General features: G+C 40.8%; 1 long non-coding RNA gene across 9 annotated transcripts; it reads right to left on the bottom strand.

Annotated features, from left to right (window-relative positions):
- Positions 1–870: 870 nt before the first annotated feature.
- LOC114012380 (uncharacterized) lies at positions 871–9,180 on the bottom strand. 9 transcript variants are annotated; one of them, XR_008748256.1, is made up of 4 exons: positions 3,603–9,180; positions 2,809–2,908; positions 1,793–1,852; positions 871–1,487 (listed from the first exon to the last, which is right to left on the bottom strand). It is a non-coding gene; the product is annotated as an uncharacterized LOC114012380 (long non-coding RNA). The 9 variants fall into 9 exon arrangements; XR_008748251.1 differs by lacking the exon at positions 871–1,487 and adding an exon at positions 1,498–1,667; XR_008748249.1 differs by lacking the exon at positions 871–1,487 and adding an exon at positions 1,498–1,667 and having other exon boundaries at positions 1,793–1,831.
- Between the last annotated feature and the right edge of the window lie 8,333 nt (positions 9,181–17,513).

Genomic DNA, 17,513 nt, shown 5'->3' with positions numbered 1-17,513 from the left:
TTGAGATCTTTAATTTTTCTTTATTTTCCTATGTATTTCTCCACAGCTTATAAACCAGTGATTTGAGGGGACCACAAACTGAAAAAAGGAGGGACAACAATACTTTGTGTCTTCGAGGAGACCTGGAACACCTGCTATGAGTGTTGCTCACCATTCACACATGTGCTGCTATTTTGAATTAAAGAGAATACAAAAAAACTACTTGCATGTTTGAAACCTTATGGTATCAATAAAGTGTCAAAATCGCTGCAGTTCTGATGCAGTGATATTGCAAGTACCACTTGCATTATTTTTTTGCAATGCCTGTTTTTATATTCCTATAGTGCTGTTGCACTTGCAGCAACAGACAATATAACTGCCTCTTTAGGAGCTTCTCAGCAAAATCACATACTAATAGCACCAATCTGGCTCAAAAGTACAAGGTCATTCTGATCCTTTGCAAATATATTCTTCACCAAGGGCAACTGCTACTAGAAGCAACCCCCTAGGTTGTTAAAATAGCAGATCATCTCTTATGGTATGTTAGAAGCACAGGCATTTGGGGAAGTAAAAAAAAAGATATCCTTATTACATTTATTTGCACAAAAATCAAAAGTCTTTCATTTGTGCTTCTAACATAAATGCTTAAATTCCTTTAAAGGAATTGCATTAAATATCTCCATATTTATCAGCTCCTATCAGTCCTCCTAGCATATAAAGGCAGAAGATGCAATATGTTTTTATATCAATATCAAATAACATGAGATCTGCAACACCTGTTATGAGCATATCTCAGCATTAACTTCTCAAAAGGAGTTAAACTACGCACAAATCACTTTGAACACCTTGAATAAATGCTTGCCCAAATGAGAAAGGTGCAGTATTTTCACTGACAAGAAAGGGGGTTTACCAAAAATGGTTCAATTTTATAACCTACATAATTAGAGTAAACAAAGAAAAAGGCAAGATATTGGAATTCTTTTCCATTGATGGACTTTTTTATTTAGAGATTTGTATTGAACGTACTTAATGCAACAATCCAGGTATGATCTTTTTAGTCTATTGTATTTCATATCATGAAAATGTGAGCACATGAAAGGCCGTTACATGATATTTTAGGCTGAGCTGATGTGGGATGACACCTGGGGTTTGATTTTAGTGTCGGGGACAGAGCGGCTAAAGAAAGACGAGGGCAGCCTGAAATAACCCATATAGAAGAGTTACAAGCATTATCCTACTTTGCATAAAACAATTCCATGTGAACTATGCTTTTTTACAGACATTTTTTACACAAAAATGTTACAAAACACATATTACATTGGTATACTACAAAGAATTATAAAGAATTTCATGTAAAGAAAGTTTTAATACTTTTTGCCCACCAGTGACACCTCCACTTCATCCAGTGCCAGCCCTCTATCAGTTCAGAGGGCTGTGGGACGAATCAGATCCCCATTCACATCACTCACTGCAGAAGCCAAGATCCGTGTAATGAGCATGACAAGGGACTGCAAAGAAAGAAACATAATTTTGCATGCATTACCTCGAAGAGTTAAATTTTACCTTTACTTCTGCTATGGTGTTTATGTGTCAGAATGTCAGCGCACCATTACAGAGGCCCTTAAATCAGAAATCTCCTAGGTGATTGCGTGCTCCTCGTTTTATGGCCCCCACGTGGTCTGTGGAATCTGTTTTATAGATAAGGTAAGAACTCAGTGTTACTCCTCATAGTCCATGCAGCCTTTGCTACCAGATCACACAAATTATGAAAACAAATTGTGAATATAAATTATGAAAAAACCCTGCCTCTTACCTTGTTTTAAGTGCGTTTGAGAATCTTGTTCTTCCATCTCTAAAACAGGGAAAATGGCATCTTTTAACACAAGAACACATTGAAGTTAAATTAATAAATAGCTAAGGAGCACTATGACACTAGGCAAGAGTACGATAGGAAGTATTTCTATGCTGACAAGGTCAGTATTTCTACATTCAGGATTAAGTTTTAATCTTGCAAGGGAAACATAAGGGAGTCCCACATCTCAAACAAAGAAAACTAAAGTAAATACCTAATTACTACTCATTTTGGGGGTATCACCCATTCAGGGTGTTAAATTAGTCAGGGACTGTGACAAAAATTATATGAGAACGTGTAATTAAAGACACTTTCACATGACATACATTGAAAGGGGTCATAGTAAGATTGCAAAGACTTCTGGCATTTTCCAATATTTGTGTTCTTGATTTTTCATCCTTATTCTCCAAATGAAATCTTTCATAATGCTCTAAGATTGTTTTATTCTATCTTTATAATTTACGTTGGAGTTCAACACATTCAACTTCCTTCCATTGATGGGGATTTCAGCTCTTCACAGGAGGTCTCTGTAATTGAGAGTACTTTGATATTCATTGCCCCATGCTTACTGTGTTTTGGTCGTGGAACAGAAACAGCATTAAATCAATAGGTATAAATATATTCCACCATAACATGAATAACGCCAGCTTAGAGGAAAATTGATAAATTGGACTTTGTAGTCCGTTAAATAGGTAAAATATACTAATGCAAATAGAAGTACAATAGCATAATTCAGTAGAAAATGAAACTCTATAGCCTCAATCCTCAAAAGCACTTTAGTTCCTACTTCTCATTGAAATAATTTTGCAGACATTTTGCACCTGAACAACTTAAAAGATTTATGCCTTTAAATTTTTGTTGCTATTTTGCATTTTATTTTTGAATGAGTAACTCAGGCTGTTAGGCAGTTAGACCACAATTGAGAGGAAGCATACTATTTTTCATATACTGTGAGATCAACACATGTGGCCAAATACCTTGTCATATCAGTCACTGATTTCCTTTTTGTTTACCGTAACCTTTCTGGAAGAGCAGAGGGAAGAGGACAGCAAATGGAACATCCAGGAAAACGACCACCTAGAACACACAACAGTCTAGTAAATAAATGCAAAATACCTTAAGAAGACAGTGGGAAAGGATTAATTCAACCTATGGCAATCAGGTTATATCCTGTATAATGGTATTTCATAGATTGCTAAGAAATAAAAACAGTACCTGTTGTAAAATTACCTATCCCTGTTAGTTTTACTGGTTCTTTTCTTGGCTAGCCATTTCAACAAAATGGGTATAATACATTCAAGTTACTTCTTCACCTTTTTTCTATCTGTCAATGTTTGGTTATTTTAACCATGGCTGTAGTGGGTTTGCACGGCAAGGTTTTGGTAAGGGGAGGGGGCTACAGGGGTGGCTTTTGTGAGAAGATGCCAGAAGCTTCCCCCACATCCAAGAGAGCCAATGCCAGCCGGCTCTGAGACAGACCTGCTGCTGGCCAAGGAAGCACCCATCAGTGATGATGGTAGTGCCTCTGGGATAGCATATTGGGGGGTGGGGGGTGGGGTGGGGGTATGTGTAGGAAATCTGCACCCCTGAGACAGGGGAGTGAGACTGTGTGAGAGCAGCAACTCTGCAGACACCCAGGTCAGTGAAGAAGGAGGGGCAGGGGGACTTCAGGTGCCAGAGCAGAGATTCCCCTGCAGCCTGTGGTGAAAACCATGGTGAGGCAGGCTGTGTCCCTGTAGCCATGGAGGCCCACAGTGGAGCAGATATCCACCTGCAGCCCATGGAGAACCCCACACCGGAGCAGGTGGATGCCCAAAGGAGGCTGTGACCTGAGGGATACCTGGGCTGGAGCAGGTTTGCTGGCAGGGCTTGTGATCCCACGGAGGACCCACGGTGGAGCAATCTGTTCCTCAAGGTCTGCGCCCTGTGGAGGGGACACAGGCTAGAGCACTGTATGAAGAACTGCAGCCTGTGGGAAGGACTCATGTTGGAGAAGTTCATAGAGGACTGTCTACCATGGGAGGGACCCCACACTGGGGCAGAGGAAGAGCGTGAGGAGGAAGGAGCTGCAGAGACATGTGATGAACTGACCATAACCTCCATTCCTCATCCTCCGTGCTGCTCAGGGGGAGGAGGTAGAGAAATAGGGAATTAAGTTAAGACCAGGAAGAAGGGAAAGGTGAGGGGAAGGTGTTTTTTCTGATTTAAATGGTAATAAGTTAAACTAATTTTCCACAAGTCAAGTCTGTTTTGCCTGTGACTGTAACTGCTGAGTGATCTCCCTGTCCTTATCTCAGCCCATGAGCCTTTGTTATATTTTCTCTCCCCTGTCTGGTTGAGGAGCGGAGTGACAGAGCGGCTTTGGTGGGCACCTCGCATCAAGCCAGGGTCAAACCACCACCATAGATCACCTCAATAGTTGAGTGTCTTGCAATCTTCTATTCCCAGCATCCCGAGAGATAAAATTATTTCCATTTTATAGATCGGGCGACAAAATACACTGAGAAGACTAGAGGGGCAAAGGCGTTAGATGCCCTACCACTCATGGAAAGTCATAGACCAACGTTTGGCATTAGGCTCCTAAAAAATGCATTGAAAGAGCCTGCGACCTCCCGCTGGCATTTTTTGTGTTAATGTCCTAGTCAGGAGTCACTTCAAGCTAGCTGATGCAGAGGTGTGCTAAGACCCACTGCTCTCTATGGTGAAGGAATGCTATTCTTTCTCTACATGTCACAGTCCCTTTACCTTCTCCTGCAGTAAAATCAGCCTTTTCTCCAAAATAGTTGAAAGACAGTTGTACTGCAGCTTCTGCCTCCCTTCACCCAATGTCAGTGGTTAAAGCACTCAGCCAGCCTGTAGGAACATAATTCCAGTTCTTTTCTCTAAATGTGAGAAACTTGCAGTTGCCACGGTGAATTCTGCTATGGGGTTGCATAATGTTGTGATATATGATGTTTGTAGCATTATCTGTTGAAGCTGCATAATTTTGATTGGCAAAATATAGAAGGAAATAGTAAGTGTGAGCAGGGCTGGTTAAGTGCACTCATAAGAGGAAAACCTATGAACCAGGTTCTGCTCCTCTGAATACTTAATACAAGAGACTTAAACATTCATTGAATTCAGATAATATTTACTTAAGTCATTAGTCAATATTTTCCTCATTAAGGATAGCAGGATTTGACCCATTCTACAATCAATCCAATGGCACCATGTAAATAATGTAGTTTTTTAAATCACATCTTTCATACAGAAGGATTCCTTAAGCAAATGGAATGAAATTTACAGATGCAGCACACATAATATTTAGATGTAATATTAGCTCCATCAGGAAGAAAACATACTGAAAGTTAACAAAAATTGATTGATGCTCCCCGACTGGAAGTGTCTGTAATATTTTGCACAATAGCAATATGGAATATGTTAACTCCATCAACACCAGTGTCTCCTTTACAACTGCTGTTGCTATTCTAACCACATTATCAACCTCACACATGTTTACCTCAGGGATATTTAGCCAGCCATAATTGACTTTTGCTCAAAAACAAAGCTGCAGGCAAGGTTTAATCCTTTTGGGCTTGCCTTCTCACTAAAATAAATAAGTATCTAAGAGAATTCTAACTAGATCAAATATAAAATCAGAGAATGGAGGGAAACTGCTCAGTCTTTTTCAATTTTATATTTCTTAAAATTTTAATAATTAGAATGTCTAGAAGCTAACAAACTCTTCGCATGTAAGATGTTACAAATAAACAGAGGACTCAGCGTTTCCACTTCCAGTAACAGTATTTATCTGATCATTATTTAACCATCTCAAATCCCTTCATGGAGGCAGAGTTGAAAAAGGCCTCATTGTACTGATATCACACTAAACTTCAGCAGATAAGGTTAATGCCAGTTAGCACTGATTGCCCATAAACTCTAGGTGAGACTAACCTTGCCTGATATGCTGGGTGGTGTCGTGGTTTAACCCTGGCCGGCAGCTCAGCCCCACGTGGCTGCTCACTCGCTCCCCTTTGGTGGGAGAGAAGCAGAAGAGTAAAAGTGAGAAAACTCCTGGGTTGAGATAAAGGCAGTTTAATAAGTAAAGCAAAAGCCACACACACAAGCAAAGCAAAACAAGGAATTCATTCACCACTTTCCATCTGCAGGCAGGTGTTCAGCCATCCCCAGGGAAGCAGGGCTCTGGCACATGTAACAACAGTTACTTGGGAAGACAAACGCCATCACTCCAAATGACGCTACCTCCCCCTTTCATTCTTCTTCCCCCAGATCTATATGCTGAGCATGACGTCATATGGTATTGGGATATCCCTTGGGTCAGTTGGGGTCAGCTGTCCCAGCTGTGTCGCCCAATTTGTTGTGGCTACCTCAGCCCGCTGGCAGTGGGGTGATGTAAGAAGCAGCAAAGTCCTTGGCTCTGTGCAAGCCTGCTCAGCAGTAACAAACGCATCCCTGGGTTATCAACACTGTTTCCAGCACAAATCCAAAACACAGCCCCATACTGCAAAGAAAAATAACTCTGTCCCAGCCAAAACCAGCACAGGTGGATAAGACTAGAGTTTGGTAGATCCTGTAACCTGGTGCTACCCAGCAAAGAAAGCAGTCTTGCACTGCTTTTACTCACAGCCCCTTCTTCCCAGCCCTGCATAGGTTTGTCTCTTGTGCTGATACCAACATCTGTACAACTGTGTGATAAATCATTCCAGAGACCTGAACTGGCTGAAAACTAGCCACTTTTCTCCCCGGTTAGTTTCAACTCAGATGCACTCACCACACGCTGCATCTCACGCTTTGCAATGAATACATGAAGAAGGGGGAAAACTCCAGAACAGCTTCTTCTGACAGCAGGACCAGCTTACACTGATAATTCATCTTTGTCTTCAGATAGGTGGAATGAAGCATATTCTGGAGTTGCAGATCTTTTCTTCACTAGCAACAAAAGAGGCTCAGAGAACTAGTTTATATTTAAATTTCTAATTGCAGGTAGTTGAAGTGAAAGGGACCTCATGCACGAGCACAGCAGTCCATACAAAGACAAAAATTAAAATAAAAATACTATATTAAGAGTGAACACCCTCTGTTGGGCTTAGTGGCTGGCTGGGGTCAATTATCTCAAGTGCAGGTAAATGCAATGAGTGCTAGGCTACGCTGTCCTATAGATAAGAAGGTAGGGCACTTGGGATAAAATCATTGCTCCATAGAAATGAACAGCAAACTTCTTGTTGAAATAAAGCACATAAGAATTTTATCCTAGTGTTCTATATTTGATCCTGCTTTTATCCTTTGCTTAGCTCTTAACAAATCGATTAATATCTCTCTTCTCTCTCTAGCTGTAAAGTGGTCATTACTGTATGGTCTTATTTGTAAAATGCTTTCTAATAGTACATATGCAAGAATTAATTAAGTGTAAAGTATATTATTATCTACTGACAAGTCATCTGCTGTGCTAGGAGAGCAATTACAGAAAATGTTCTGTATATTTATATGCAGATAAATCTAGATTTAAGTTAGAAGATTGGAGGGGGAAAAATAATGCCGAGTGCTTTCCTTCATTCAGTCTTTCATATATGAAACTTTGTATAAAACTTTTGTAAAGTTTTCTGTGACCTATGTTAAGAATTCTATTCCCTGCAGGAAAAAGAAAAAAGAAACACTTAACTCAGGCCATAAACTTACTCAGGTATACAGATAACTTTCATTGCTACAGTCAAGTAACCATGGTTCATATGAATACATATGTAGAAACAAGCTGCAGGTTAACCAAAGAATGATGTTCTGCACTCAAATAAATAGGAAGAAGTTTTATTTTCAAAATATAGCAATATTTCAGGTGCTCCTAGCAGACATATTTTTAAGCAAATATGTGTGTGTAAAGGAGGTGTGTGATGAGTCATGACATTACATTGACATCTTTATAGATTTTCAGGGATAAACGAGCAAAAACAAAATAGAAAAAGTCCACAGCAATAATCATGGTATGAAAGCCTGTGAAGAGTTCATACATACCGTGATCTATGAAACTTAAAGCATTAAAGATAAAGAAATCATGATTCATCACCAATGTTTAATGTCAAGATTTTTCTTATATATTTATGGAGTTGCAGACAACTGAAAATAATTTCTGCTCAGATTCTTAAAAGATGGGTTACTCCTATTTTGCAATATTATATGTCATCACCCGTCTAAAATAATTAATAGGTGGTCACCTCTTCTCTTATAGCGTTTCTATGGCAGGCCCAAAGTACTTGCAAAGCTGAAATTTGTTTTCATGTATATGAAAACACAACTATATTTTCACTGTATTTTAAGTCATATGTGAAGTGGTGTTACATTTTAGGAATATTAAATCAAGTCACTTACACATTGGTTGTACGAGTTGTCATTCGCTGGACTGCTGTTATTTAGGAATGAAAAAGCAGAAGCAGCAATTTAGCTAAGTAGCATGTAGGATGTTCCTGGTGTGTGAACAATACCGCATGTTAGTAGGTTAGCAAATTAGGGCCATTTTCTGTGTAAATTTCTGAACAACATCAGAAGTGCATGCTGGTTGTAGCATGCAGTGTTAACGAGTGTAACGGAGTGGAGTAGATATTCTACTCGGTATCCTTCAGCAGAGTAAGCTAGGACACAACAGCATCTAGAACATTCTCTAGAGCAATCCACTCCTTCCATACTCCTTGCTGAACTCAGTCTGCTATCATGCCTATCAGAAACTGAGAATATGGCATTGTTGGTATTTCATGTGTTATGGACTAGACTTTCTAATGAGCAAATATATGAGAAAGTTACACTTTCTCCACTCTCCAAACCTTTCTACATGAGTTATAACATTTACATTTTGATCTCACTGAGCCTATTTTACATGTAGGTTGTAAAACGTCTAGTCCATTGGGAACTATTCTATGTATGAATAAATAATCGGTTCTCTGTATGCTATAATGCATGTCTGTTAATGACACCACAAATCTATTGATCTCAGCCATCTACTTATCAAAATGGTTTTTTATGTCAACATGGGTGTAAAATATTGCAGTGGACAATGGCTGGCCAACCACTTTAGACAGAGTGAGGAGAAACTTGTGATGAAACACTGTCTTGGAATTTGTGTAGCTACAAATTTCATAAACCGGTAAGTCTCCCATCTCTGATTCTCTTTTAAATATCTGCCACATAACTTGATCAAGAGCTGATGTGTCTGGATCCCAGTTTTCCCATACACCCATATACCAGCCAGAGTTCATCTACTTGTTTCTGGGGTGGCTGCTGGCCTTCCCCTCCCTATATCTTTTATTCCACTTCCAGCTGCCCTGAACAGTGATCAATAAGTTACCAGCCTATTCTGCAATCAGTTTCCTAGCTCATTCCTGCTCCTACAAAAAAAAAAAAAAAAGACCTTTTTCTTATTCTTTTTAAATTTTTTATTACCTAGATCAATACAATCAGAGTTTTGTGTCTGTCTAGCCTCCACTCACCAGAGCCAGCCAGTGCAGGGACCTGCCGGTCTCTCAGTGATGTTCGTGTCAACAGGGTGATTTTTTTCCCCGCACATGGAGTTCATTCTAATTGCTTCCTCTGAGATGCTGGGGGTGGCCTCGCTTCCCCTCTCCACGACTCCCTGTCTCTGTCCTGCCATGTCTGCTCTATAAAATGACGCCTTCCAATTTTAGGCCCATTTTTTTTCCCCACAAGTAGTGAATGCTCTGTTAATCTTTAGGAATGATCCTCCCAAGAAGGCTGTAACTTCTATTTTAAGGAAGATTTCAGTCTGGGTGGATGATTTTTATGACCGCAGCTAGTACTATTTCTAGTCTGCCTTTGTTATCTAAGGTTTGGTAGAAGGTCACAGAAGTTTAAATTCTGGACCGCCTTGTCAGAAATACCTGCCTGCAGAGTTTTGAACTGCCCATCCTGTTACAGAGCTGACTCTGCGTTGCTCTGGGTTTACAGAAGCCCTCCTATCAATAGCAGAATTTTCTGTTAATATTCCGTGTACTTGTCAGACCCTCTATATTTTCCTCCTCTCCACATGTTTGGAAAAGCTGTCTTTCATAATTCCAGTAGAAGATTCTGCCTAATAGACAACAACAATGGAGAAATATAATTCTAGGCATTTAACCAGATGTGTACAGTGCTTTTATCAGAGAAACTGCATAACTGTAAGACCAGCTGAAAAGAAATTATGGTTTTACTATTCAAAATATTCTGGAACAAAATCTCCTCTTCCTCTTTCAAAGTTCTTCAAGTGTTAAAGGCATGGCCTTTATTTACAAGTATTTAGGGAAAGAAAAAGAGAGTGCACTTAGAACATTTAAGGAGGAAGAAAAAAGTGCTTTCATTGCTGTCCCGACAAAGAGTAAACAAATCACCGCAGCTATAATGACTTTCAGTTGTGTTAAAGCACTGTCAAGATTACTTCTAGTAATATGAAAGCCAAACTCTGAAATTAGAGTTGAAATTTAATTGGGAATGGAATATATTTTTCCCTGAAAAAAACCCACAAAAAAACCATTTTCAGTCTACACTAAGGAAGTGAGGAAGTAAAGTTAAAATATCTACAAATTTAAAAGAAACCTATTTGAAGCAACAATCCTGGATTTGTAGAAACACCACAGTTTCTTAAACATGGGGTCTGATTTTTCTAGGCATCAGCTTATTCAGTGAATTATAACTCTTTTCTTATATAGTACATTTAAAAGAGATCCAGTTAATCTAACAAATTCATAAATACATTATTTTTTAAGATTTTGACGTTAATATGCCAATAACACCCCAAATGTATTCTATAAGTTTTTGCCTGTTGTATTCCCAGATTAAATATACAGCTATAAAAAGTAAATAGTTCATTTAATGCTCAGCTTTTCTTGTATAAACTTGGTGAGATTTGAATTATATTTTAAGGAAACTCATTGGAAACCCTATAACTTCCTAAGAAATTTCAGTTCAATGCAATATCTAATAAAAGGCACAGCACTATTTCAAATTTAGGAGATTAAATCTACTGGAAATCTGAATGTAATCCAGTATTTACGTGATTAAAATGGATACGCAGGAAAAAAAAAGGTAATAATTTATGTACATAACTTTAGGCACCAAAGTTTGAAAAATGACCTGAAAATCTATGTAAAAGGATGAAAAAAAACCCCCACCACCCTATCAGCATGCATAAACCTTGGCTACCTCTGATAGATGACTGTGATAAAATAAAGGCACTAGGTCAGGAAAATATTTTTGCCCTGAGCTGTCCGCTACGAAACCAAAAGCCCAGGTGGTAGTTTGAGGACCAGGAAGACAATTTTTTTCCATGTCAAATGCAATTATGCAGTACAGGTATTCTCATATGCATTGATCTTGGATTAACAAGGAATTGATTTAGAGATGAAAAAAGGGAAGTAACTTCCAGACCAGCACCAGACCCACAGTGAGCACAAGTAAACACAATTAAAAAAATTATTCTTCCAAAATCAACTAGAATCAATCTTTAAAATGATGTCATAGGAAAATATTTCTCAGAAGCAACTAGACAGGATTCCCTCTGAGCTTTATGTAATGAAAAGCAGCAACTGTACATAGCTTCACAGAAGTGCATGTCACCATACAAGAGAAACCCATATCTAATTATTCACCAGAAAATGGCCTCTCTGACATAAACAGGGAAAATTGTTTCATAAATCAATTTTGTGCTAACCTTCTGAACAAAAATGCACCACGCATTTGAGATGCAATTACCTTGCCTTGTACATCACAGGATAAGGTGACTTGATATTCAAGGGAAGGCGAGGTGAGAGTTGCTCTTTGTTCTCTGCACTCTACATGACAATCTATTATCAGAGAAATTATAAACATTCGCAATAAATATATCGTCCTCGACCCTCATGCACAGGCTCGCCTGCACCACCCCCACCACCCCCCACCCCCCATGTAGTATTTCTTCACACCAGGGCTAGTGACAAGCTTACCGCTATCCTACAGCAGCAACTGTTGTGTGTACTGTGCTTATCCCCCTCCCACTGATCACACCACATAAATAATTTAGGTCCAGCCTTTTCTGTTGTGTATATGGTTAATGGGCATTTGCATCTGCTTTCCAGAAGCTTCTGGAGTGAGGGCCGCTTAAATCAGAAGTCCTGATTTTTTACTATTTTATTATCTTTATTATGATCTTCTTCAAATAAGCAAACAATCATAAGAATAAATCAGTGCTTGCTTCTATAGAAAGAAGAATGATGCAAGCACTACTATTTATACTGTCTTAACACTACTGTATGATTTTTCCCACTTCCTGAAATTGCATTAGGGAATTTACAGAGAGGTACTTAAATGAAAAGCTCTTGCCTGGACTTCACAGAGCAGTACGGATAGGCAACCAAGGATGAGAGGTGGGAAGTCAAGGTTTTGGCTGGGGTAGAGTTAATTTTCTTCATAGTAGCTGGTCTGGGGCTATGTTTGCATTTATGCTGGAAATGGTGTTGACAATTCAGAGATGTTTTCATTACCGCTGAGCAGCACTTACACAGAGCCAAGGCCTTTGCTGCTTCTTACACCATCCCACCAGTGAGCAGGCTGGGGGTGTGCAAGGAGCTGTGAGGGGACACAGCTGGGACAGCCGACCCCAGCTGACCCAAGGGATATCCCAGACCATATGACATCACACTCAGCATATAAAGCTGGGGGAAGAAGAAGGGGGGGAGGGGGGACAGGGACAGGACACACACATTTGGAGTGATGGCGTTTGTCTTCCCAAGTCACCATTCTGCATGATGCAGCCCTGCTTCCCTGGGGATGGCTGAACACCTGCCGGTGGGAAGTGGAGAATGAATTCCTTGTTTTGCTTTGCTTGTGTGTGTGGCTTTTGCTTTACCTATTAAACTGCCTTTATCTTTGAGATAAAGTTTTCTCCCTTTTACTCTTCTGCTTCTCTCCTCCATCCCTCTGAAAGACAGTGAGTGAGCAGCTGCGTGGGGCTTAGTGGCTGACCAGGGTTAAACCATGACAGTCCTTTTTGGTGCCCAGCTTGAGGCTAGAAGGGTCCAAGACAATGACAGGTTTGATTGGAATGGGCTAGATCAAATTTATGGCTGTTATTGCTGCTTGGCTATTAATTGGCAGGCTCCTGTGCTCGCCATGGGGCTTGCTTGCCTTTCTGTGCGTTAGAGTCTAGTGCTCATTAGTGGCTGCTTCTTGCTTTCGCTGCTTGCTGTACCGCTGCACTGCTTATCATCTTACTCTGATGTGCCTGGCAGCGTTTTGATAACAGTAATGGGGATGCACTGGGCTGGCACACGGACAGGGCATCGCTGCTGTTTCTGTGCTGCTGTACTGGACAGGCTGGAACTCCAGTGTGAACTCAAGTCAAAGGGATTGTGTGACCTGTGGATGAGTCCATGCAGGAGCAGGACACCCTGAAGCATCTGTAGCCATCAATAAGTCCATGCCAGAACAGGTACATCTCAAAGCATCTGTGGCCATGGTTACGTCTGTGCCACAGCAGGTATGCCTCTGAAGGGAATGTGGCCCAAGAGTAAGTCCATGCTGCAGCAGGTACACCTTGAAGCATCAATGGCTGTGCGTGAAGTAATGCTGGAGCACCTCAAAGCATGTGGCCATGGATAAGCCCACAACAGAGCAGGTACACACACCCCTGGAGGGACTGCAGCCATGGCTAAGGCCTTGATGGAGCAGGTACATCTCTAAAGGCATTATGGCCCATGGAGAAGGCCATGCTGGAACAGGTGAACCTCAAAGCTACTGTGGCTGTGGGTAAGTCTATGCCACAGCAGGTATACCCCTGAAGAGACTATGGCTCATAGCTAAGGCTCCAGTTGGAGCAGGCACACCCCTAAGGGACTGCAGTCTGTGGATAAGTCCAAGCTGGAGCAGGAGCAAGCAGAGGAGTTCACCGCAATGTTAAACCCTACGGGCTGGTCCAAAGGGACCATGGGTGGACATTGCAATGGAAGTATCTTTAAATTGTTGTAAGCTGTGATTTGAGTTGAATGTTATAGAAATAACTAGCAGGAACCACCTGAACCAATGGAGGACAAGACTTACAAGAACCAGTGCAAGTGCAGCAGAGACCTGACCTGAGCTGGCTTTGGTGCCCAGGAACTCCAAGAAACATACCACTTGTTTTGTACTGAGTGACCACCATAACAAATGGAGACCAAAGTCATGGACTAAATAAACTCAGTGGACATTGTGGGGACAATTTGGAGACATTTATGGACATTTTAACAGACATTTCACTGGGGTGGTCCATAGACTAAGGGAATGATACCTGTGTATGATATCAAAGGATGGGAAGGGTGGTGGTGGTGGGTAATGAGGATGTATTGGATAGTATGGGACCCGAGCATGATATAAATGGTATGGAATAAAGGGTAGAGACCATGCTGGTTTTGCCTGGGGTAGTTAATTTTCTTCATATCAGCTGGTACTGGGCTATGTTTTGGGGTTGTGCTGGAAACACTGTTGATAACACAGGGATGTGTTCATTACTGCTGAGCAGCGCTTGAACAGCGCCAAGGCCTTTGCTGCTCCTCACCCCACCCCACCAGCGAGTAGGCTGGGGGGTGCGCAAGAAGTTGAGGGGACCCCAACTAACCAAAGGGACATTCCACACCATATGACATCATGCTAAACTCTATAAAACTGAGGGAAGAAGAAGGAAGGGAGGGGATGTTCAGAGTTACAGCATTTTGTCTTCCTAAGTTACCGTTACACGTGCTGGAGCCCTGCTTCCCTGGGGATGGCTGAACACCTGCCTGCCGGTGGGAAGTGGTGAATGAATCCCTCATTTTGCTTTGCTTGCATGTGTGCCACGGCACAGGTTAATAGCTTAGAGCAATCACACTCTGCATCTTCAAAGGAGTCTGGCATGCTTTTGCTTCTTCACATTCAGTTTAAATATTTTTTTTTCTGGGAGTGCGCTCTAGTCATCACTACTACTTTTGCCCCTTTAACGCACCTGTTTCTTTACATTATATGGACATTTTCTTGGCTTGGTCACTGCACATAACAGGGACAGTTTGGCTCAGATTCTTATGAAAGTGAGGTTATTTAAAACCTGTTTTTCTCTCACAGCACTGAGCGCATGCAAGAGCAAGTCTTTTACTCATGCCAAGAGCCAGCCATGAACCCAAGTACAGCAAGTCAAAAGCTGCCTCAGGAAGAGGTTGCTTTTTACCAACACCTTACAGCCAACAGAAAAGAAATGAGCTGTAAGGAAGTATTTTCTTGATGAGACTGCTATAAATCAATAGATAAAGGATTAGAGGGATATTCAAAATGAAGGTGTCAAAATGGGAATGCAGAGACAAGGCAGCACGGATGAAGGAAGCTGGTGGGCTTACCGAAGATGATACTATTTGCATAATACATCAGCTTATACTTTCCTGAGGATAAACATAAACAGGGAAATAAATGACTGTGGCAAGCCTTGTATTTGCTTAAATCTGAGATCATTAAAGAGCAAATATCAAATTACTAAGCATTAGCTTAGGTAATGTTTTTGGGGGAGGGTTTTTAATTCACAACATTGCTTGGCTTTGTCCTGACATATCTGACACCAGCACAGTAACTAACAATTTCTTATTTCACTACTAATTTTGGTTTTAAACCTTCAGGCCATGGCTTCCTTAGTGCAGTGTTGTGATAAACCCACCACTGATTGTGAACACATAATTCTGCATCTGGCTATATTATTTGCAAGTTATAATATTAATCTTTTTAATGCTGAGGATAAATTAATAAATACCATTGCTGGCATGAAATAGGTGAATGACAAGGGTTGAAATATATGGATTGTGGCCACTTCATCATCCAATGTCAAAGCAAAGAGCATTCTGCCTTTCTCCATAACGTCATCCTATTCCACTTTTGTCCTTATATATATTATGTCTTCTTTTTTTGGCACGTGATATGCATTCAGTTAAGTAATAGCACTCCACATGTGGCAAGTGCTCTGCTCTAGTTTTACCTCACAGTACCATGTGCCATGTATTAGCAAACTAGACAATGATCTGATTCACTATGTGTATTACTTTAAATGTGAAAACACTTCTCACAAATTGTATTTTTTGTATCTATCACTTAGTCTTCCACTGCTATTACCTGACTTTAAAAACTGTAGCAATTACACAGTGAAAACAACTTGGAAGTTCACGGCATCCTGCAGGAGACAACGCATTGTAATGCATATCCTCAATTCTCTGCAGGATTCAGCAGACTGCAAATCTGTCAGGGCCGAGTCTGCAGGGAAACTGTACTTTTCAGCTGTCTCTGCTGTATATAATCCACATTATATGATGCAGTAAGATATAAAATTGTCAGAAGAGCCCAGAGTTCTTCCCTCTTTACTTAAAATTATATGTGCAAAGACAAGGAGACTAAAGTAGAGTTTGTATGTTTTTGGAGCCGAAATCATATTGGCAACATGATGCATCATAAATTTGAAACCATCACCTGTCATGGCTGATCTTATGCAGGTGCTGTAGGCATTTGTGCTATAATAGCACCACGTTATATATCAGCCCTGGTAAGTGTTGGTCCACGCTTTTATCTAGTCATAGTAAACAAAAATAAAGAAATAAATAAGCATACAGCACTGTGAATACTCACAAGTAGATACATCTTTAAATAAATACTTGACAATAAAACCTTAATCATACTGACTTTAGTAAATCAGTAAAGAACTTTACAGATCCTGGACAGATGGTATTGTCCTACACTATTTCTTCAGAAGGTACACTGACACAGCAACATCTCCAAATTTTGGCAAGTGCTCATTGTGACAGAATCATCAGCTCTGGCTATAATTCAGATTTTGCTCCTTTCTCAACTTCAGTCCACAGTCTTTAGCTCAAGGTTTTTTTAAGTAGGATCATCTCTCACTCTCCTTGGAAACCTCTTAGGCAAACAGTAAAGCCCACAGAACTGTGACAGCTACCCTTTGGCACCAGAAGAAATGAGCAGCAAAGGGTGGGCTGGATAGGAACTGCTTGGTCCAGCCTTGCTGCAGCTCGAATAGCTGTGTCTGGACATGTCTTCATGCAAAACTTTAAATGTAAACTACTTGGACCAGGTAGGGTGGGGTTGCTGGACCTGTACCAAATAACACTTTGAGAGGTCAACAGTTTCAGTTAAAAAAAACATCAGTAAACCTGTCACTCCCTGTTGTGCACAAATCGCTCCAACTGCCCAATAAAATGCTGTGCAGAAATACCCTAGTTCACTTTTTCAGACCTGCATGGGGTAGCTGAGACAGCAAAAGCACATCACTGTTCATAGGACTCAGTAGCTTAACCAGCATTTTTTGGGTCTGATGCTCCTTCCAGAAGTGCAGGCAGGGCCATGGTGCAACCCCAGGGGGCCACCCTCACCGCGGCATCTCCCAGGCTGGGCCAGCTGCAGCCCAGCGCCATCACAGAGAAGGGGCACCCGGTAGGAAACATTTCATGCTCACGCTGCCAGTTGTCAGAGGAAGAAATCAGAACTTGAAATAATGGGAACCAGATAACTAAACAGATCATTAGAGGTAACCAGCTTGTCAACAGGTGATCAGACTGGGGGAAATGTGTGTAAGTCACACGTGCACGTGCAGACACACATGCAGAGTAATGTAACAGTGTGTTCATTTTAGTGAGGTTAACATATGCTGCTCTTCAAACAGTAAAAGAGGAAAAAA

Source organism: Falco peregrinus, chromosome 7, assembly GCF_023634155.1.
Source record: "Falco peregrinus isolate bFalPer1 chromosome 7, bFalPer1.pri, whole genome shotgun sequence".
Lineage (NCBI taxonomy): Eukaryota > Metazoa > Chordata > Aves > Falconiformes > Falconidae > Falco > Falco peregrinus.
Note: the sequence above shows the minus strand (reverse complement) of the source record. Positions and strands in the feature narration are given on the sequence as shown.